Source organism: Hypanus sabinus, chromosome 1 (assembly GCF_030144855.1).
Source record: "Hypanus sabinus isolate sHypSab1 chromosome 1, sHypSab1.hap1, whole genome shotgun sequence".
Lineage (NCBI taxonomy): Eukaryota > Metazoa > Chordata > Chondrichthyes > Myliobatiformes > Dasyatidae > Hypanus > Hypanus sabinus.
The window spans coordinates 51,608,729-51,633,096 of record NC_082706.1 but is presented as its reverse complement, the minus strand read 5'-3'; the positions used below and the strand labels follow the sequence as shown (position 1 = coordinate 51,633,096).

General features: G+C 49.5%; 1 pseudogene; it reads left to right on the top strand.

Annotated features, from left to right (window-relative positions):
• The first annotated feature begins 216 nt into the window (after positions 1-216).
• LOC132400529 (uncharacterized) overlaps positions 217-24,368 on the top strand; it is a 43,148-nt pseudogene continuing 18,996 nt past the window's right edge.

Here is a 24,368-nt window from a genome sequence, read left to right as displayed (position 1 = left end):
CTGTCTGGACTCGCACCTGCTGACTGCTCCTTTGGCTCCTCCCACAGGCCCCTGTTTAAAGGAGATCTGAGGCCTGACGCTCATCCTCAGTCTCCAGGACATTGTATGATAGACACTCACTCCTGGTTCCTTCTTCCAGTCAATAAAAGCCGATATCTCGCCTTACGTCTCAGTTATTGATGGTGCATCAATTTTATTGACTGGAAGTTTTACAACATGGAACCCGTTTTGCGTCCGGACCGGTTGGATTTGAACCCTCAAGACCCTGATGCAGCTCTCGCTTTTGAACTCTGGCTTGTATGCTTCCAATCGTACTTGGCGGAGCTTCGTGCGACTGAACCCGCCGTTATGCACAGAATCCTACTCTCGAGGGTCACCCCCAATGTTTACTCCATTATCCGGGACCTGCCGACCTACGATGGGGCACTGGACGCCCTCAAAAGACAGTTCCTGCGGCCGGTGAACACCGTCTACGCAAGACATCGTTTAGCTACCCGGCAACAGCGGCCTGGCGAATCGTGCGCTGAGTTTCTCCGAGCACTACAGACACTCGTCCGAGCTTGTGACTGCAAGACGCTCACTGCAGAACAGCATGTGGAACTGCTGGTGCGAGACGCCTTTGTGACGGGACTGAGGTCAGTGTAACTGCGCCAGCGGCTGCTGGAACACTCGAATCTTACCTTACGCTCGGCGATCGAGACGGCCACCGCTCTGGAAGCTGCTTTGCATAACGCCGACGCTGTCCAGTCGCGCGATTCCCCGCCGGTTTCGTGGACGCCTCAGACCCCACCGCCGGCTCCCGGGAGCGAATTCGCCAACGCCGCCGCCAGTCGCCATTCCACGAGCTCCCCGAACCCGACCACGGCGGTGGTCCGTCAGAAACTCGTGCTTTGTTATTTCTGTGGCCATAAAAAACATCCTCGACATCGCTGTCCAGCGCGAGAAGCGACCTGCTCCAGCTGCGGAAAGCGGGGCCATTTCGCCAAGGTCTGTAAGTCTCAACCTCGAGCGGAGTGCAGCGCTGCGGGTGAAACGTGGGGGCCGCCATCTTGCATGCCCGGATGTGGGCGGCCATCTTTGTCGACGTCAGTACGCCCCGCCCCCAACCCGCCGATGCTTACCGGGTACCCCGGATGTGGGCGGCCATCTTTGTCGACGTCAGCACGCCCCGCCCAAGACCCTCCGATGCTTACCGGGTACCCCGGATGTGGGCGGCCATCTTTGTCGACGTCAGCATGCCCCGCTCCCGGCCCTCCGATGCTTACCGGGTCTCTGGCCACTGTAACTCTCGACCAAAGTGCCCCACACCAGCTTGCAAGGTCCATGTTGGACATCCGGGTGGAGGGGCACAGGACTAGATGCCTGTTTGACACGGGCAGCACTGGGAGTTTTATTCACCGGGACACAGTGCAACGCTGCGGACTTGCAACGCGGCCGGTCAGTCGGAGGTTCCATCTGGCTTCTGGGTCGCAGTCCGCAGACATCCGGGCGGGTTGTGTAGCGACATTGGTGGTTCAAGGCACAGAATATCTGAACTTTGCGCTACTGGTCATGGCTAATCTGTGCGCACCTGTGCTATTGGGGCTGGACTTCCAGAGCCGTCTCGAAAGTGTGACTATGGTATACGACGGGCCCCTCCCACCACTCACTGTCCGGAATCCTCAGTTTTGTGGGACTTCTTCACATACCCCGCTAATGACCACACACACACACACGGGCACACACATCCCATCCAGCACCAGGCCGACAGCTGTGCTACTGACACTTGCAGCCTCTCCACTCTCAAGGTCCCTCCCCCACCGCTGTTCGCCAACCTGACCCCCGACTGTAAACCTGTGGCAACCAAAAGCAGGAGGTACAGCGCGGGGGACAGGGCCTTCATTCAGTCGGAGGTGCAGCGGCTGCTCAGGGAGGGGATCATTGAGCCAAGCTCCAGCCCTTGGAGGGCCCAGGTGGTTGTTGTTCGGACTGGGCAGAAAAATAGGATGGTGGTGGACTATAGTCAAACCATCAATCGGTTTACGCAGCTTGACGCATACCCCCCTACCCCGCATCGCGGATATGGTCAACCAGATTGCTCAGTATAAGGTGTACTCGACAATAGATCTGAAATCCGCTTAACACCAGCTCCCCATCTGCCCAGAGGACCGCCCCTACACCGCCTTCGAGGCGGGCGGCAGGCTCTATCACTTCCTGCGCGTCCCTTTCGGTGTCACGAATGGTGTCTCTGTCTTCCAGAGGGAAATGGACCGGATGGTGGACCAGTGCCAACTGAAGGCCACATTTCCCTATCTGGATAACATCACCATCTGTGGTCGCGACAGGCCAGATCACGACGCCAACCTCCAACGATTTCTCCAAGTGGCCGCAACTCTGAACCTTACTTATAACAGGGACAAGTGTGTGTTTGGAACCACCCGCCTTGCTATACTTGGGTATGTCGTGGAAAACGGGGTTATTGGCCCTGATCCTGAACGTATGCGCCCCCTGTTAGAACTCCTTCTTCCCACCACTCTCAAGGCCCTCAGACGGTGCCTGGGTTTTTTTTTCCTATTACGCCCAATGGGTCCCCCATTACGCAGACAAGGCTCGCCCCCTGGTCAAGTCTACCTCGTTTCCCCTCTCTGCTGAGGCCTGCGCGGCCTTCGACTGCATTAAAGCGGACATTGCCAAAGCTACGATGCATGCAGTGGACGAGACCGCTCCCTTCCAAGTGGAGTGTGATGCCTCCGATTTCGCTCTGGCTGCTACCCTCAATCAGGAAGGCAGACCAGTAGCATTCTTTTCTCGCACCCTCCAAGGCTCCGAAATTCCGCACTCCGCGGTGGAGAAAGAAGCCCAGGCCATAGTGGAGGCTGTTAGGCACTGGAGGCACTATCTTGCTGGCAAAAGGTTCACCGTGCTGACCGACCAGCGCTCGGTTGCGTTCCTGTTCAGCAACCAACAGCGGGGCAAAATCAAAAATGATAAGATTCTGCGGTGGAGGATAGAACTCTCCACCTACACCTATGATATCCTGTACCGGCCTGGCAGACTCAATGAGCCCCCTGATGCCCTATCCAGGGGAACATGTGCTAGCACACAGCTCGACCAGCTGTACGCCCTTCATGCACAACTTTGCCATCCGGGGGTCACCCGATTTTACCATTTTGTGAAAGCTCGGAACCTGCCATACTCCCTGGAGGACATCAGGACGATGACCAGGGACTGCCGAATTTGCGCTGAGTGCAAACCGCACTTCTACCGTCCTGACACGGCACAATTTGTCAAGGCCACCCACCCTTTTGAACGACTGAGTGTTGACTTTAAGGGCCCCCTTCCCTCCACTGACCGCAATGTCTATTTTCTCAGTGTTATCGACGAGTACTCACGGTTCCCCTTTGCCATCCCCTGCCTCGACACCACTGCCACGTCCGTCATAAACGCCCTGCGCCAGCTCTTCACTCTGTTCGGGTATCCCTGCTATATCCACAGTGATAGAGGGTCCTCCTTTATGAGTGAGGAGCTGCACCAGTACTTGCTAGCTAGGGGCATTGCTACTAGTCGGACCACGAGTTATAATCCCCGGGGTAATGGCCAGGTGGAGCGGGAGAATGCCACAGTGTGGAAGGCCACACTTTTAGCCCTTAAGTCAAAAGGGTTGCCGGTCTCTCGATGGCAGGAGGTCCTCCCTGAGGCACTGCACTCTATCCGCTCCCTGTTATGTACGTCCACCAATGCCACCCCTCACGAACGCCTATTCTCTTTTCCCAGGAAGTCTGTCACTGGGACCACCCTACCAGTTTGGCTGACGTCCCCGGGGCCAGTGCTGCTCCGGAAACATGTGAGGAGCAATAAATACTCCCCGCTGGTAGAGAGGGTTCACCTTCTACATGCGAACCCCCAGTATGCTTACGTGGTCTTACCTGATGGGCGGGAGGACACGGACTCCATCCGCGACCTGGCACCCGCAGGTGCAGCAGACCACTACCCTGAAGGCTCTCCGGTAACTATGAACCCTGCACCAGAGGTGACACCGTGCTCACCAGGCCCTACACAGACTCCTCACGACACTTGTATACCGGGCGTTTCATACGCATTTATACCAGGTGCCTCGCAGATGCATGAGGGATCACCGGCGCCTAGTGGGCAAGAACAAGCGCAACCTCCGTCCCCTGTGCAATCACCAATGTTGCCGGCATCTATGCGGTCACAGCCGGTGCTACGTAGATCGCAGCGACAGATTCGACCACCTGATAGACTTGACTTGTAAGAACTTCGCCACATGAGGACTCTTTCAAACGAAGGGGGGGTGAATGTGGTGAACTATGTGCCTGTCGGGACACGCCCCTGCTGACTGCTCCTGTGGCTCCCACAGGCCCCTGTATAAAGGAGGTCTGAGGCCTGACGCTCGGCCTCAGTCTCCAGGACATTGTATGATAGACACTCACTCCTGGTTCCTTCTTCCAGTCAATAAAAGCCGATATCTCGCCTTACGTCTCAGTGTGAGTTATTGATGGTGCATCAAGGGGCCGTGGGGGCTCCACTTCTACAAGGATGAGGCTGAGGAGACATCAGAGGAGGAGCTAGAGCCAGAGGCGGACCCCAGAGAGGTACCCGGCACTAGTAAAGGGAGGTGGGAGGAGGGAGTTGTGACTAAGCCCCGCTCCCCAGGTAGGGTGGAAGCCTCGGAGCTGGCAGTCGCACTTAACTCCCTGGTGGGGGTGGCCGAGAGGCCACGGCTGAAGCTGGGGGTGTTCTCCGGAGCCAAGCCTACTCTGGACTATGAGACCTGGATCGAGCATATGTCTTTGATGTTAGAGGAGTGGCCAGGCTCAGAGAAGGAGAAGTGGCAGCGATTGCTGGGAAGTTTGAGGGGTTTAGCAGCCAAAACCGTCCGGGAGTTGAAAGCTGAGAAGCCTGGGGCCTCAGTGGAGGACTGCCTAGAAGTTTTGGAGGGAGCGTTTGGGTTGTCAGGGGAACCCTGGCTGCTTTTAGCAGAGTTCCAACGCCTGGAACAATGGAGGGGGAAAAGCTCTCCGAGTACATATTTCGGATGGAGGGGATGCTCTCGGGGCTGCGGCGCCGAGGGGTAGTGAAGGCGACTGACGTGGCTAGCGTGAGGATGAGTCAGATATTCAGTGGCTCTCTGGAGGAGGACAAGGTGGCGTGGACTATCCGGCAGGCTTATAGGAAAGGTCCCCCTCCATCCTTCGGGCAACTGATTAGAGAGGTGCGAGAGGAAGAGAGAGCGTTGGGGCAGAAAAGGTGCGCGGGCCTACGGGAGCGATCCTCAGCGATACAGGAAGTGGTGGCTGGGTGGAGGAATGACAATCCCCTGGGGAGTAGGGAACCCCCTTTGGAGGGGAGGGACAGGGGAGGTACCTACTCTCAGGGGCGATCAGTGCAGTGGGTTGGGAGCGGGAGCCCTCCTGGGAGAGGAGGGGCGGCAGGCAGCGTGTACTTTAACTGTGGGAAAGAGGGGCATTTCAGGCGGGACTGTGGAAGGCCGAGGGTGTGCTATAGCTGTGGAGAGGAGGGACACTTTAGGTGGGATTGTGAGAGACAAGGATTCCCGCGGAGGACAAGCCCCCCTATGGGAGAGGGAGAGGTGTGGGGAAACTTAGGAGAGGCTCAGTGAGGGAACGGACTGGAGCCTCTGGAGGAACACGTTCCCAGAGATCAGCCGGAAGACCACCGGGTGCCCACGCATCTATTCCGGATGGGCTGGTAGGACCCCGTGCCAGAGTGGGTCTACCTATAGAGGGAATTTACGCAAAAGCCGTTCTTGATACTGGATCGCAGGTGACCTTATTGTACCGGTCTTTCTACAATCAATATCTAAAGCATTTGCCCGTAACACCATTTGACGCCCTGCAGATTTGGGGTGTGAGCGAGGGTGACTACCCGTATGATGGGTACCTATCGGTGAGATTGGAGTTCTCGGAGGGCGATGTGGGAGTGTCGGAAGCTATTGAGACGTTGGTGTTGGTGTGTCCTGACCCGGTGGAAACCGGTGGTGCTGCCCTCCTGGTGGGGACTAACTCCCCCGTTGTGCGACGGCTCCTGGGAGCTTGTAAGGAGAAAGGGGGGGAAGACTTTCTGGAGACCCTCTCGGTGCATCCAGTGTTTCGAGCAGTGTTCGCAGAAGGGGTTGCCTCCCAAGGGCTGGACCCGGAGTGTAAACGAGGGACGGTGTGGTGTACGCAGGCGAGGCCCAAGGTGATCCGACCCGGGGAGGTAGCACTAGTGATGGGGACCCCCAGATTCCCAGGAGTGCCGACGGGAGAAGCCCTGTTAGTAGACGCCCCAGACGATCTTGAAGGGGAGACACGATTTCTGGCGGGGGCGCTGGTGAGGCCCGAAGTGCAGAGACCAGGGGTGGTACATGCGAGGCGTATAGCTATAAGTGTCAGGAACACCACGGCAAGAGAAATCACCTTTAAGAGGGGAATGCCGCTGGCACGTCTGTTCCCGGTGACGGTAATGTCCAGCGCACCAGTGAGGACCCCTAACGGGGAGGGGTTGGAGCATCGAAGGGAGCTGACCGCTGAAGCCTTTAACTTCAGGGATTCCCCTGTGTCGCCGGAGTGGAAACACCGGCTAGTGGAGAAGATGCTGAAGATGGAAACTGTTTTTTCTCGGGGCGAGTTTGATGTTGGCTGCGCCAAAAGCACTCGCCACACCATCCGGGTGACGGAGGACACCCCGTTCCGAGAGAGATCCCGGCGGCTGGCTCCGGCAGATGTTGAGGACGTGCGGCAGCACTTGTGCAAGTTGAAGGAGGCCGGATTCATAGCTGAGTCCCGAAGTCCCTATGCGTCCCCAATAGTGGTGGCACGGAAGAAGAATGGGCGAGTGCGCATGTGTGTTGACTACAGGACGTTGAATCGGCGAACTGTCCCTGATCAATATACTGTCCCAAGAGTCGAGGATGCGTTGGCCTGCCTGAGCGGTGCGAAGTGGTTCAGTGTGCTGGATTTAAGAAGTGGGTATTACCAGATCCCGATGAGTGCGGGCGATAAAGAGAAGACCGCTTTTATCTGCCCGCTGGAGTTCTTTCAGTTCGAACGAATGCCCCAAGGCATATCCGGAGCCCCAGCCACCTTCCAGAGGCTCATGGAGAGAACTGTGGGGGATATGAATCTGTTGGAGGTGCTGGTGTACCTGGACGATTTGATAGTGTTCGGATCGACTTTGGAGGAACATGAGGAGAGGCTGTTGAAGGTGTTGGGCCAAGAAGGGTTGAAGCTTTCCCTGGACAAATGCCAGTTCTGCAAGTCGACGGTTAACTACATTGGCCATATCATTTCGCGAGAGGGAGTGGCTACTGATCCAACAAGATAGAGGCCGTGACCACCTGGCCGAGACCCCAGAAAGTGAGTGCTCTGCGCTCATTTTTGGGGTTCTGTGGGTATTACCGGCGATTTGTGAAAGGATACGCCAAAGTGTGTCACCCATTGACTCAGCTGTTGTGTGGCTATCCCCCGGTGGGGAAGAAGAGGACGGGGAACCAGAGGTAGGACGCTGGAGGATACTGGAACCCGGCGGAACCTTTTGGCTCGAGATGGGATGATCAATGTGAAGAGGCGTTCCGATCTTTGAAAAGGGCACTGACCCAGGCCCCGGTGTTGGCTTTTGCCGATCCCCAAAAGCCATATGTGCTGCACGCGGATGCCAGCCGAGAGGGTCTCGGGCTGTTCTGTACCAGGAGCATGGCAAAGCATTGAGACCGGTAGCCTTTGTCAGCCGAAGCTTGTCGCCATCGGAGAGAAACTATCCCACTCACAAGTTGGAGTTCCTGGCGCTGAAGTGGGCGGTGGTGGACAAGCTGGGCGATTACCTGTACGGAGCCAAGTTTGAGGTGAGAACAGATAACAATCCTCTCACTTATATTTTGACTTCGGCGAAGCTGGATGCCACAGGACATCGGTGGCTGGCGGCCTTGTCGGTATATGATTTCAGCCTGAGGTACCGCCCCGGAAGCAAGAATGTCGATGCGGATGCATTGTCTCATCGGGAGCCAGGGGAGGAGGAGAGGGACGAGGAGTGGGAGAGTGTCCCTGCCCCTGGAGTGAAGGCGATGTGTCATTTTGCTTCACCATGAAGGCTGAGGGAAGAGGGAGGCTCGAACGAGCCGTGGACCATTTGGGGGTTTTTGACGACGCCATAGCCCTAGTTTACTGTGACCTGACCGCACTGGGGACTAAACAGTTGCCGGAACTGAGTCCGGGGGAAGTGGCAACTGCTCAGCAAAATGACCCGGGCATTGGCTCTGTGTGGAGAGCGGTCGAGAAGGGGGATGGGGCGTTGGCTGAGAAGGCGAAACACCCATGTGTGCCTCTGTTGTTGAAGGAGTGGTCTCGGTTGAAGTTAAAGAACAAAATCTTGTACCGGGTAACGACGCCTCCGGACCAACCCCGCTGTTGGCAACTGGTCCTGCCGGAGGAGTATCGCCAGGCTGTACTCCAGGCCTTACATGATAATTCTGGACATTTGGGGGTGGAAAAGACATATGGATTACTCAAAGACCAGTTCTACTGGCCCCGGATGAGGGGGGACGTCGAAGAATACTGTAGGGGATGCTGTCGTTGCATCCGGCGGAAGACCCTGCCAGCGTTGGCGGCTCCACTGTCGTACTTGCAGAGTGCAGGACCTCTGGACCTGGTATGTATGGATTTCCTGTCGATTGAGCCTGACACCAGCAACACCGCGAATGTATTAGTCATCACCGATCATTTCACTCGCTATGCTCAGGCATTTCCCACCAAGGATCAGAAGGCGACGACAGTGGCGAAGGTGTTATGGGAGAAGTATTTTGTGCATTACGGCCTTCCCAGGCGAATCCATAGTGATCAGGGGCGGGACTTTGAGAGCCGCCTTATCCAGGAATTACTGACTATGCTTGGGGTTGAGAAATCCAGGACTACCCCTTACCACCCACAGGGAGATCCTCAGCCAGAGAGATTCAACAGGACCCTGTTGGATATGCTCGGGACGCTGGAGATTGGGCAGAAAAGCAGGTGGAGTCATCATATTGGACAATTGGTTCACTGTTACAATTGTACTCGCAATGATGCTACAGGGTATTCGCCCTATTATCTGATGTTCGGGCGGGAAGCGAGGTTGCCCATTGACGTGTGTTTTGGAGGTGGAGTGGGTGAATTTCCCGGGAAGTCCCATCTAAAGTACGTGTCCGACATGAAGAGGGAGTTACAGCGGGCGTACGAGTTGGCCGAGGCGGCGGCTACCAAACAAAATCAGAAGAATAAGATGCGGTATGATCGAAAGGTGAAGTTTGTACAATTATTACCGGGCGACCGGGTCCTTTTACGGAATTTGGGACTCCCTGGTAAGCACAAGTTGGCAGATCAATGGGCGGCCAGCCCCTATGTAATAGAGAGCCAGATGCCGAACCTGCCCGTTTACCGGGTGAAACCTGAGGATGGAAAAGGGCCTATCAAGGTACTCCATAGGAATCACCTGCTGCCACTGGGTCAAGCGGTGCAGGTGGATAAGGAGCCCGAGTGGGCGGTTACGCCTAGTACAAGGACTCTGCGAGGGCGCGGAGAAAGGGAAGAGCCCGCTGCTGAAGAGCGGGGACGGGTCCCTAACCTGGGAATGGATACCAATTTGGAAGAGGTCGACTCAGATGAGTGGGCTCTGTTCCCATTCGCTGGTGCTCCAGTACCAGGAGAGGAGGCTCCTGGCCCTTCCCATACTGAATTGGGTGAGAGGAGGGAAGGACTTGAGGGTCAGATGGAGAGGCAGCCAACATTGGTGGGAGAGAGGGTGGAACCCGAGCGTGAGCCGGAGAGATCTCAGGTGAGGGAGGACCCCTGTGAGGAAGTGGGTGCGAGTCTGTCAGGTAGACCTGGGGTGTCCGAGACAGTGGGTTCGCAGGTGACGAGGGAGCCCAGTGGGGTAGAAGGGGTATGGAAATCTCAGAGGTTTAGGCGCCCCCCGGAGCGGTTGACATATGTGGTACCGGGAGAACCGAGTGTGATTTCTACTGCTCTGGGTAGTTATGTCACTGCTTTCTGCACCTGGGTTGGGTTTTGTGTGTTGCAAGAAGCTTTGGGGAACTCTAGTAATGCCATGAGGGCATGACATTTGCTGGTGGGGAGAGAATGTACAATGTCCTGTGTATGTTACTCAAAATGGCCTCTTTGGTTTGTTACAAGTAGGAATGTTTCTTTGTCGGATAAGTGTTTCTCTCGCCGTTGTTTCACTTTAGAATGGCTGATATGGCAATTGTATTCATTTGTTAATCAATGGGGAATGTTATTGTGTCTTGTGATGCTGGGAACTTGGGGGAGGGGTTTTCGTGGGTTTTTTGGCGGGAGGAAGACGTCGAGGAAGGTGGACGTGCGCTGCACTACTCGGAAGACCCCCGGGCGTGGTCCTAGGTGCGAAGACGTGGAGGTCGGAGGCAAGCGACAAGGGGTCGAATGGTTCGTTCATTGAGCTCCAACGAGTGCACTAAACAGACTGAACTTTGATAAGTTGGCGCCTTTTGTTTTATTTCCTTGTATATATATATATTGCATTGCCTACTACTCTTTTAATTTTAGTAAACTCTTTAAAATGTATGTCATAACGGTATTTGTTGTGGGTTTGATACTGTTGGCGGGCGCGAGGCATAAAACTCGATTCTCACAGCACCTGCGTGTACGGGAGGTGGGTTGGTGAGTGGCTGGATCTCCTTTTCCCCTAGACCGGGGGTCGGCAACCCACGGCTCCGGAGCCACAGGTGGCTCTTTTACGTCTGTGCTGCGGCTCCCTGTTGCTTTGGGAAATAATTGGTTGTGGCGACCCTTTTCCTGGCACATCCGAACCGACTCACAATAAGATAGCCTACGGGGGTTTGCGAGCACAGAGCTTTGGAGCCTCTGCGCCATGGGGGGGGGGCAGGTTGAGGGAGGCTTAAAAGTGAGGCTGAAGATTTCGAATAAAGTTTTTTCCTTCGACTGCAGTTACCGACTCCGTGTCGTAATTTTAGCGCTGCGTGTAGCACACCGCTACATGGTCAGTATTTAATTAAAATGTATTTTATGTTAGTTTGTTAGTTTTTGAAATGTAAATCTAAATTTGAAGATTATGGTGATCTTGTACAATCTAAATAAGACGTTGTGGCGACCCATTTCCTAACACATCCGAACCGGCTCACAATGAGCCGGCGTTCAGGCTAAGGGAGATAGCCTACGGGGGTTTGTGAGTACGTGTCTTTTGCAGCATCCGCGCCCATGGGGGGCGGGTTGAGGGAGGCTTAAAAGCAAGGCTGTTTAGTTCGAATAAAGCTATCTTTGACTGCAGTTTACTGACTGCGTGTAGCAACCGCTACAACGTGTTTTTATCGCTGGCTGTCCAGAGGGGAGGTGCTGAAACGCTTTGTCGCGTGTCTGGAAGAAGTGAAAACTTTCCTGGGCAGCAAAGGGCTCAGCTTTCCTGAGCTGGAACAGCCAGAGTGGCTGGAAAAGCTACACTTCATGGTAGACATGACAGCGCACCTGAACACGCTGAACACAGCTCTTCAACGGGGTAAGGACGTACAGCCCTGCACATGTTGGAGGATGTTTTGGCATTCGAGCACAAGTTGACGTTGCTTGCCAGAGATTTACAGAAAGGCACATTGTCTCACTTCCCCAATTTGAGAGAGTTCAAACAAGGTCATGACATGATAAATTCAGAGTATTTACGTTCTGCAATCATCGCAATGCAAACATCGTTTGGGAAACGCTTCTGTGAGTTCAGAGAGGAAAAAAACACATTATCCTTCCCGGTTACTCCCCTAAGCATCGATCCATCCCTACTGAATACGACTGCATTGTCAGGTGTGAGTCAACCTGAACAAGGATGATAAATATTTTAATTGCCTATTATTTTACGTATATTCATATGTTTTCATTGTTCAGTGAAATAGTCCTTTTATTTTTCAGGTTGACAGCTGGCTGACGTTATTTTTGGTTTGCTGCTGGCGGCAAATTTAAGTTTGGCATTTTTCATAAATACAAGAAGGACTCATATAGACGTTGAGTATTTTACTTAAAAGTAACCTTCAACCCAACGTCTTTTTTTCGGAGTTCAAAATGTTTTTGTTGCATGCAGAAATGTAATTTCGTTTTCTCTGCAGGAGTTCATCAATTTCATAAATGCAACACATTATAGTTTGTTTATACATAGCATAATGGCAAAACAAAACGTTGTATGCAGTGTTATTTCATTTTAAATGTCAAACGGGTTTTGCGGCTCCCAGTGTTTTCTTTTCTGTGGGAAACGGGTCCAAGTGGCTCTTTCAGTGGTAAAGGTTGCTGACCCCTGCCCTAGACATATACCAGCCTGTTGGGTAAGGGTTACATGTGAATCTGACACTGAGCCTGACTGGGATCTGTGACCCTGACACTGAGCCTGACTGTGAATGTGACCCTGACACTGACCCTAACTGTGATCTGTGTCTCTAAACTGACCCTGAATTAGATCTGTGTCTGTGAGCCTGACTGTGATCTGCATACCTGACACTGACCCTGATTGTCATCTTTGTTACTGACACTGACCCTGACAGTGATCTGTGTTCATGACACTGACCATGACTGTGTACTCTGCTCCTTACCCTGACCCTGAATTTGATCTGTGAACCTGACACTGACCCTGACTGTGATCTGTGTCCCGGACCCTGAACCAGTCTGTGAATGTGACCCTGACACTGACCCTGACTGTGATCTGTGACACTGACTCTGACTCTGACTGTGATCATTGTGAATGGCACTGAACTTAAAAGTGATCTGTGCCCCGGAATTTGACCCTGACTTTGAATGTGACCATGACACTCTCCCTGACTGTGATCTGTGACGCTGACACTGACCTGACTGTGATCTGTGACTCTGTCACTGACCCTGAATTTGATCTGTGTGACTGACACTGACCCTGACTGTGATCTGTGTCACTGACACTGACTGTGACCTGTGAACCTGACTGTGATCTGCGTCACTGACACTGACCCTGACTGTGATCTGTGACCCTGACACTGACCCAGACTGTGAACTGTTTCACTGACACTGACCCTGACTGAGATCTGTGACACTGACACTGACACTGTGATCTGTGAACCTGACCGTGATCTGTGACACTGACACTGACCCTGACTGTGATCTGTGACACTGATACTGTCCCTGACTGTGATATGTGACCCTAACTCTTCCCTAACTGTGATCTGAGTCACTGAAACTGACCCTGAATTAGATCTGTGTCAGTGACCCTGTCTGTGATCTTTGTCCCTGACACTGACCCTGTCTGTGATCTGTGTCACTGACACTGACCTGACTGTGATCTGTGACTCTGTCACTGACCCTGACTGTGATCTGTGACCCTGACAGTGATCTGAGTTCATGACAATGACCGTGACTGTGATCTGTGTCACTGACTCTGACCATGACAGTGATCTGTGTTCTGACACTGACCATGACTGTGTACATTGCTCCTGACACTGATCCTGAATTTGATCTGTGTCAGTGACCCTGACACTAACCCTGACTCTGATCTGTGACCCTGACACTGACACTGACTGTGATCTGTGTCACTGACACTGACCCTGACTGTGATCTGTGACACTGACTCTGACTCTGACTGTGATCATTGTGAGTGGCACTGACCTTAAATGTGATCTGTGTCCCTGACACTGACCCTGACTGTGATCTGCGTCACTGTCACTGAACCTGACTGTGATCTGTGACCCTGACAGTGATCTGAGTTCATGACAATGACCGTGACAGTGATCTGTGTTCTGACACTGACCATGACAGTGATCTGTGTTCTGACACTGACCATGACTGTGTACTTTGCTCCTGACACTGATCCTGAATTTGATCTGTGACAGTGACCCTGACAGTGACTCTGACAGTGATCTGTGTACCTGACAATGACCCTGAATGGGATCTGTGACACTGACACTGACCCTGACCATGATCTGTGATCCTGACACTGACCCTGTCTGTGATCTTTGTCCCTGACACTGACCCTGACTGTGATCTGTGTCCCTGACACTGAACCTGACTGTGATCTGTGCCCCAGACACCGACCCTGACTTTGATCATTGTGACTGGCACTGACCTTGAATGTGATCTGTGCCCCGGAATTTGATCCTGACTGTTATCTGTGTCACTAACTGTGACCGTGAAAGTGACCTGTCTCACAAACCCTGAACCAGACTGTGATCTCTGTCACAGACAATGACCCTGACTGTCATCTTTGTCACTGACACTGACAGTGACTGTGTACTGTGCACCTGACACTGACCCTGAATTTGATCTGTGTGACTGACACTGACACTGACTGTGATCTGTGAACCTGACACTGACCCTGGCTGTGATCTGTGACCCTAACTCTTTCCTAACTGTGATCTGTGTCACTGAAACTGACCCTGAATTAGATCTGTGTCAGTGACCCTGACTGTGATCTGTGTCCCTGACACTGACCCTGACTCTGATCTGTGTCCCTGACACTGACCCTGACTGTGATCTGTGTCCCTGACACTGACCCTGACTCTGATCTGTGTCCCTGACACTGACCCTGACTGTGATCTGTGTCCCTGACACTGACCCTGACTTTGATCTGTGTCCCTGACACTGACCCTGACTTTGATCTTTGACCCTGACATCGAACCTGACTTTGATCATTGTGACTGGCACTGACCTTAAATGTGATATGTGCCCCGGAATTTGATCCTGACTGTTATCTGTGTCACTAACTGTGACCGTGAAAGTGACCTGTCTCACAGACCCTGAACCAGACTGTGATCTCTGTCACAGACAATGACCCTGACTGTCATCCTTGTCACTGACACTGACACTGACAGTGACTGTGTACTGTGCACCTGACACTGACCCTGAATTTGATCTGTTTCACTGACACTGACCCTGACTGAGATCTGTGACACTGACACTGACACTGTGATCTGTGAACCTGACCGTGATCTGTGACACTGACACTGACCCTGACTCTGATCTGTGACACTGACACTGACCCTGACTGTGATCATTGTGACTGGCACTGACCTTAAATGTGATCTGTGCCCCGGAATTTGATCCTGACTGTTATCTGTGTCACTAACTGTGACCGTGAAAGTGACCTGTCTCACAGACCCTGAACCAGACTGTGATCTCTGTCACAGACAATGACCCTGACTGTCATCTTTGTCACTGACACTGACAGTGACTGTGTACTGTGCACCTGACACTGACCCTGAATTTGATCTGTGTGACTGACACTGACACTGACTGTGATCTGTGAACCTGACTGTGATCTGTGACTCTGACACTGACCCTGGCTGTGATCTGTGACCCTAACTCTTTCCTAACTGTGATCTGTGTCACTGAAACTGACCCTGAATTAGATTTGTGTCAGTGACCCTGACACTGACCCTGACGGTGATCTGTGAATCTGACACTGACCCTGACTGTGAATGTGACCCTGACACTGACCCTGTCTGTGATCTGTGTCCCTGACACTGACCTTGACTGTGATCTGTGACCCTTAAACCAACTCTGACTTTGATCATTGTTACTGCCCCTGACCTCGAATGTGATCTGTGCCCCGGAATTCAACCCTACTGTTATCTGTATCACTGACACTGACCCTCACTGTGATCTGTTACCTCGACAGTGATCTGTGTTCATGACACTGACCCTGACAGTGATCTGTGTTACTGACACTGACCCTGACTGTGATCTGTGATCCTGAGTTTAACCCTGACTACACACATTATAAAGTCACGATCTTGACCATGCGGATGTGGTGAAACCCAACGTGTCCAAGCCTCCTTTCAGCTCCTCAGCTGTTCAGCCAATCACAGTGTATCAAACACAGTCTTCTTCCCCCTTTCACCATTCCGTGTGGTTGGGCAGGGTGGATAAAACAATCATATTTGTATCGTTAAATGTGATTGTCAGAGAGATTCCATACCCTTGTTGAAAGGCAGGATTGGGTTAGACGTGATCAGGTGGAAGAAAGGAGAGAGTAATGAACAAAAGGGATGACAGTACAAGGCATTAGGGAGTGGTCATGGAGTTGAGGGAAACAAAGAGTGGGTGGTCTTTCTGCTTGTTGTCTGGAATAACTGGGGTGGTGTTATGATCTGAAGTTATTGAACTTGTTGAATTCAGAAATTGCTGAATCAAAAGAGTGTGTTCCTTAAATCATTACTGTATATCATTTGGAGTTACACAGTGGCATCTGGGTTTGCATGACACTATTACAGCTCAGGGTTTCAGAGTTTAGATTTCAATTCCAGCATCGTCTGTAAGGAGTCTTGGTACATCCTCCCTAAGGAATGGGTAGGTTTTCTCTGAGTCACCCACTCTCCTCCCACAGTATAAAGATAGACTGGGTATCATTGCCACAGGCGACGGTGGAGGGTAAGTCCTTGAGTATAGTTGAAACAGGAGTTGATAGGTTCTTAATTAGTCAAGATGTTAAAAGTTATGGGGAACTGTACAAAGTGGTTCTGACAGCTCTGGACACGTTCTTTTCCTTTTGTCTCTCTCAATCTAGTTTCATCTATTAAAGTCATGGGAGATATGAGAACAGAGGATTTTACCAATGATGGTGTGGAGGAGAGATTAAATTTTTAAGGGAGCAATAGAGAATACTCCGGTGAACTAAATGCACCTTCTCAAGATCGAGATGCACAAACTGGAAGAAGAAAAAGGAAAACAAAGAAGAAAAAGGAAATCGAAGAAATTTCTACCACTGTCAGAACCACTTCCTGCAGTCTCAGAATCAACTCCCACAGCTGCCATGGAGAAGGCCCCAGAAACTGAAATTCTTTCACAGCCACATAGCCACGTCTCACCTGCAAAGGAAAGACATTATCCACAACAGTAAGAAAGCCTCCACAGTGATGAAATCTTTAGGCCTGAATGGGATGATTTAAAATTTACTATGCTGTGGCTGTACATAGTAATTGAATTATATAATACAGAGCTGTCAGAACCACTTCCTACAGTTCTCCTGTCTCCTCCCCATAACCTTTAACATCTTGACTAATTAAGAACCTATCAACTCCTGTTTTAACTATACTCAAGGACTTACCCTCCACAGCCGTCTGTGAAAATGATACCCAGTCTATCTTTGTTTGGACTTGGAGTTTATGGCTAACCAGGGAGGATTTGTGCATTTGATATTTCAGGTTCAGAATCTGAATCACGTTTAATATCAGCAGCATATGTGAAATTTGTTAACTTTGCAGCAGCAGGACAGCGCAATGCACAACAATAGACAGAGGAAAAGAAAACTGTAAATTGCAGTAAGTATATATAATCAATAATTAAATTAAATAATTGGTGGAAAAAAGTAAATAAAAAGTAGTGACGTTGTGTTTATGGGTTCAATGTCCATTCAGAAATCAGATGGCAGAGGGTAAGAGGCTGTTCCTGAGCCACTGAGCGTGGGCCTTCAGCCTTCTGTAGCTCCTTCCTGATAGTAACAATCAGAAAAGGGCACGTCCTGGGTGGTGAAGACCCTGACTGAAGGACACCACTTTTCTGAGGTACTGCTCCTTGAAGACGTCCTGGATGCTATGATACTATGGAGGCTAATGCCCATCATGGAGCTAGCTAAGTTCACAATTCTCTGCAGCTTACTTTGATCTTCTGCAGTTGCCTCATACCATACCATACAGTGATGCAACAAGTTACAAAGCTCCCCATGATGATCTGTAGTAATTTGCAAGTTTGTTTGGTGATGTACCAAATCTCCTCAAAAACTCCTAATGAAATTTAGATGCTGTCTTGTCTTTTTTATAGTTGCGTCGATATGTTGGGTCCAGGTTAGGTCCGCAGAGGTATAATTACTGAGGAACATGAAATTGCTCTCTCTCTCCACCTCTGCACTCTCTGGGAGGGCAAGTGTGTGTTCTTTTGCTTTACCCTTTCTGAAATCCACAATCAGTTCTTTGGTCTTATTGATGTTGAGTGCAATGTTGTTGCTGCAACACCACGAAGCCAGCTGGTGTATCTCACTCCTGTATGCTCCCTTATCACCATCTGAGATTCAACAAACAATAGTTGTATCATCAACAAATTTACAGATGACATTTCCACCGGTGCCTTGCCACCCAGTCATGGGTGTAGAGAGAGTAGAGCCATGGGCTAAGTAGACACCCCTGAAATGCACCAGTGTTGATCAGGGAGGTGGAGATGTTGCTTTTTGAATCCGCTCAGATTGTGGTCTTCCAGTTAGGAAGTCGAGGATCCATTTGCAGAGGAAGGTAGAGACGTCCAGGTTCTGAAGCCTGTTGATTAGAGTTGTAGGAATGACGGTGTTAAACACTAAGCTGTAGTCAATAAACAGCATCACAGCACAGGTAATTGCAATGTCCAGGAGATCCAGAGCCAGTGAGATCTCATCCACCTTAGACCTATAGTGGCAATAGGCAAATTGTAGTGGGTCATGGTCCGGCTGAGGCAAGAGTTGATTCTCTCATTAACCAATCTCTCAAAGCCCTTTATCATTGTAGATGTGAGTGCTGCTGGATGACAATCATTAAGGCAGCTCACCCTGTTTTTCTTGGACACTGGTATAATTGTTTCCATTTTGAAGCAATCGACTATTGGTTGTTTTGAAGCAATGGACTATTACGACTGTAGCAATGAGAGCTTGAAAATGTCTTTGAACCACCACCCCCCACCGCATAGTTCACACAGGGTGTCAGGGCCTTCCTAGTTACCCCAGTGTGGCCTGTTGGCCTCTTATCAGAGATCACTGTGTCACTCGGTGCTGCTCATAGCTGGGGTTTTATTCTCCCTTTCAAAGCAAGCATTAAAGGTGTTGAGCTCATCTGGGAAGCATCACTACCATTCACGATGTTGGGTTTCACAAATATTTCAGTTAAATTGGAGTAACCTAGTGTTATTTGAATAACCATTGTTGTTCAGGTAAAAAATCTAGTATCTGTTATCTGTATGAATATGTGAATTGCATACGTCATCACACTATCACATGATACGCGTGTACCTTGCTTAAGGTGAACACAAAGTTAAACATTCTCAGACTTTGTGTCTTCCTTTGAATTAGTTTAATGTTTTAAAATTACAGAACATAACAATCTTGTCCTCACATTATCCTACTTGAATATCTACAGGGATCTGTTTTCTATCAACATGAAACTGGTAAAATGTATTGTGGTGAGCATTTACTCCATGACAGACGAGAGCAGCTTGTACAACTCAACAACTGTTTTTATTGTGATAAACTCAAAAAACAGACTGGGCCAGCCACTATCACATGGGGAGAGAACTCGCTCAGTCACAAACAGACAGAGGAGGTGATCCTTACACACTGCGGTTACAGTCAGGGTCCCACAAACACACATGCAAATAACCGTATAACCTAAGCTAGAATGTAATAATAAATGAACTTCCTACCATAATCCCACAAAAGCATTTTAATACAAGACGCTGGTCATTTGAAAAGCAGAGATGGGCTGTCGACCATGCCCCCCCCACCAATCGCTTCCCGCAACTGCAGCATCAGAATATAGTCAATCAGCTCAAAACTTAAACCTGCTTTAGTTCGGCATTCAGTACTGTGATCCCCTCCAAGCTGATTGTCAAACTTCTCCGGCTTGGTATCAGCTCATCCCTCTGCAATTGGACCTTGTACATTCTGACTAACAGACCCCAATCTGTTAAGTTAGACAACCTCTCCTCCTCCACTCTCACCCTGAACACCGGTGTGTCTCAAGGCTGTGTGTGACCCCTCTTCTGTAACCCCCTTTTCACCTATGACTGTGTTCCTGTACATGGTTCTAACTCCATAATCAAGTTCACAGACGACACCACGGTGGTTGGCCTGATCAGAGGGGATGATGAGACGGCCTACAGGGATGAGGTCCAGCACCTGGCCACGTGGTGTGTCGACAACAACCTGGCCCTTAACACCCAGAAGACCAAGGAGACCATTGTGTCCTTCAGGCATGCTAGGAGCTGCACTCACGTCTCCATATACTCTCACCTGGTCCCTGAACTACTCCATCCTGATCAAAAAGGTGCAACAGCGCCTTTATTTCCTGAGGAGCATCAAGAAAGCCCACCTCTGTCCCAGGATACTGATGGACTTTTACCTCTGTACCATTGAGAGCATACTCACCAACTGCATCTCAGTGTGGTATGGCAATTGTCCTGTATCGGACCGCAAAGCACTCCAGTGTGTGGTGAAATCTGCCCAGCGGATTATCGGCACCCCAATTGCCCACCATTGAGTACATCTACCATAAATGATGCCTGGGCAGGGTGAAAAGCATTACCAAGGATGTATCACACCCTAACCATGGACTTTTTACTCTCCTCCCACCCAGTAGGCGCTACAGGAGCCTTCACTCCCGCACCAGCTGGCACAGGAACAGCTTCTTCCCTGAGGCTGTGACCCTGCTTAACCTCACATCCCAGTGCTAAGCAGTATTGCATCCATATTGCACTGTCTCAGTATTTTAATATTTGTGTGCTGTAGCACTTACTCTTTATTCACAGTTATTTTGTAAATAACACTATTCTTTGCATTTCTGGTTTGATGCTAACTGCATTTCATTGGCTTTGTATCTGTACTCGGCACAATGACAATAAAGTTGAATCTAATCTAATCTAATAAAATCACTCCCTAGATTATGTTCTTGAGCAGTTGGCAAGTTGATGAGCAGAACTGAGTGGGGCACATTCAGTTGTCCCAACTGTATTTCAGTGGTGTAGTCAGCTCCCCTGCTGCGAATACTCATTAAATCCAAATAAAATAATAGTATCTTGTGTTTCCCAATGGTGCACTGTTTGTGGATGTGTTTAGGGTGGTTCAAGAGCCTCCTGTGTCCCAGAGAAGTTTTACAGGGGCAATCTCCTACCCTAGTTTCTACCTGGGGTCTCCCTGCACCATCCCACCCTGCTGTGAACTCCAGCGCAACTGAGGCCTGACACAGTTATTGTGCACCCAAAGTTTCTGTAAGTAAATCCAGATATAGTCCTGGATTCTCATCTGCACCCTAGTTATTACATTATGGATAATGTGGTTGACTTTCCAGGGATAATGAAGCATTGAATACATCCTGATTATTCCCAACCTGTTGGGCTTTAGGCAGACCCTAGTAAAATGACCTTCATAACCACAATTGAAATATTTCCATGGGTGTCCGGTATTCATAATGGAGGAATGTAGACATTCTAACCACCCCTCTAATAAGTGGTGCTGTTGAACATGAAAACATTATACCCTAATAGACACCTAACTCCCTTCATTCTGCCACCCTGTTTTCCCTTATCCTCCATCGTACCTTTCTCCCTCCCTTCTCCCATTTTCATTTCATCCATCTGAGAAACCATGTTTCAGTGTGTGTGGGATCAAACATTTCACATATTCTTCTGCTCTCCTCAGTACTGTGTGATACCAGAATCTTCAGCCAGTTAATACTGTCAGAACCATAGAACATTACAGCACAGAAACAGGCCTTTTGGTCCTTCTTGGCTGTGCCAAACCATTTTACTGCCTAGTCCCACTGACCTGCACCTGGACCATATCCCTCCATACCCCTCTCATCCATGTACCTGTCCAAGTTTTTCTTAAATGTTAAAAGTGAGCCCACATTCACCACTTCATCTGGCAGCTCATTCCACACTCCCACCACTCTCGGCATGAAGAAGTCCCCCCCAATGTTCCCTTTAAAATTTTCCCTCTTCACCCTTAACCTATGACCTCTGGTTCTTTTCTCCCCTAGCCTCAGTGGAAAAAGCCTGCTTGCAATCACTCTATCTATACCCATCATAATTTTATACACCTCTATCAAATCACCCCTCATTCTCCTACGCTCCAGGGAACAAAGTCCTAACCTATTCAACCTTTCTCTGTAACTCAGTTTCTCAAGTCCCAGTGACATCCTTGTAAACCTTCTCTGCAATCTTTCAACCTTATTAATATCTTATAGTGACCAAAACTGCACACTATACTCCAAATTCGGTCTCACCAATGTCTTATACAATCTCACCATAACATTCTAACTCTTATACTCAATACTTTGATTTATAAAGGTCAATGTACCAAAAGCTCCCTTTACAACTCTATCTACTTGTGAAGCCACTTTTAGGGAATTATGTATCTGTATTCCCAGATCCCTCTGTTCTACTGCACCCCTCAGTGTCCTACCATTTACCTTGTATATTCTACCTTGGTTTGTCCTTCCGAAGTGCAATACCTCACACATGTCTGCATTAAACTCCATCTACCATTTGCAGCCCATTCCTCCAACTGGTCCAAATCCTTCTGCAAGCTTTGAAAACCTTTCTCACTGTCCACTACACCTCCAATCTTTGTATCATCAGCAAATTTGCTGATCCAATTTGCCACATTATCATCCAGATCATTGATATAGATGACAAATAACAATGGACCCAGCACTGATCTCTGTGGCACACCACTAGTCACAGGCCTCCACTCAGAGAAGCAATCCTCCACTACCACTCTCTGGCTTATTCCATTGAACCAATGTCTAATCCAATTTACTACCTCTCCATGTAAACCTAGCAACTGAATCTTCCTACCTAACCTCCCATGCGGGACCTTATCAAAGGCCTTACTGAAGTCCATGTATACAACATCCACTGCCTTCCCTTCATCCACTTTCCTGGTAACTTCCTTGAAAAACTCTAATAGATTGGTTAAACAAGACCTACCATGCATAAAGCCATGCTGACTTTTTCTAGTAAGTCCCTGTCTATCCAAATACTTGTAGATCCTTTCTCTTAGTATTCCTTCCAATAATTTTCCTACTACTGAAGTCAAACTTACCAGCCTATAATTTCCCAGCTTACTTTTTGAGCCTTTTTTAAACAATGGAACTACATGAGCTATCCTCCAATCCTTTGGCACCTGACCGTTGAATATCGACACTTTAAATATTCCTGCCAGGGCCCCTGCAATTTCAACACTAGTCTCCTTCAAGGTCCAAGGGAATACCCTGTCAGGTCCTGGGGATTTATCTACTCTGATTTGCCTCAAGACAGCAAGCAGCTCCTCCTCTTTAATCTGTATAAATTTTGTGACCTCCCTACTTGTTTGCCTTGTTTCCATAGACTCCACTCCAGTTTCCTTAGTAAATACAGATGCAAAAACCCGTTTAATATCTCTCCCACTTCTTTTGGTTCCATACATAGCTGACCACTCTGATCTTCAAGAGGAACAATTTTATCCCTTACTATCATATAACAATTACAGCAGGGAAACAGGCCATCTCGGCCCTTCTAATCTATGCCGATGCTTACTCTCACCTAGTCCGACCCGGACTCAGCCCTTAACCCTGCATTCCTTTCCTATCCATATACTGTCCAATTTTACTTTAAATGACAATACCAAACCTGCCTCTACCACTTCTACTGGAAGCTCATTCCACACAGCTACCACTCTCTGAGTAAAGAAATACCCCCTCGTGTTACCCTTAAACTTTTGCCCCCAACTCTTAACTCATGTCCCCTTGTTTGAATCTCCCCTGCTCTCAATCGAAAAAGCCTATCCACATCAACTCGATCTATCCCCCTCATTATTTTAAATACCTCTATCAAGTCTCCCCTCAACCTTCTATGTTCCAAAGAATAAAGACCTAACTTGTTCAACCTTTCCCTGCAACTTAGGTGCTGAAACCCAGGTAACATTCTAGTAAATCTCCTCTGTACTCTCTCTATTTTGTTGACATTTTTGCTATAATTCAGTGACCAGAACTGTACACAATACTCCAAATTTGGCCTTACCAATGACTTGTACAATTTTAACATTACATCCCAACTCCTATACTCAATGCTCTGATTTATAAAGCCCAGCATACCAAAAGCTTTTTTCACCACCCTATCCACATGAGATTCCACCTTCAGAGAACTATGCACCATTATTCCTAGATCACTCTGTTCTACTGCATTCCTCAATGCCCTACCATTTACCATGTATGTCCTATTTGGATTATTCCTACCAAAATGTAGCACCTCACACTTATCAGCATTAAACTCTTTATCTGCCATCGTTCTGCCCACTCTTCTAACTGGCCTAAATCTCTCTGCAAACTTTGAAAACCTACTTCATTATCCACACCACCACCTACCTTAGTATCATCTGCATATTTACTAATCCAATTTACCACCCCATCATACCAATATCCGTTTGCTCTTAACATACCTGTAGAAGCTCTTAGGATTATCCTTCAACCCAGACTGCCAAAGCAACCTCATGTCTTCTTTTAGCCTTCCTGATTTCTTTCTCAAGTACTTTCTTATTCTTTTTACACTCCTCAAGCATCTGATTTCCTCCCTGTTGCCTATACAAGTTACACATCTCTCTCTTCTTCTTTATCAGAGTTCCAATATCCTTAGAGA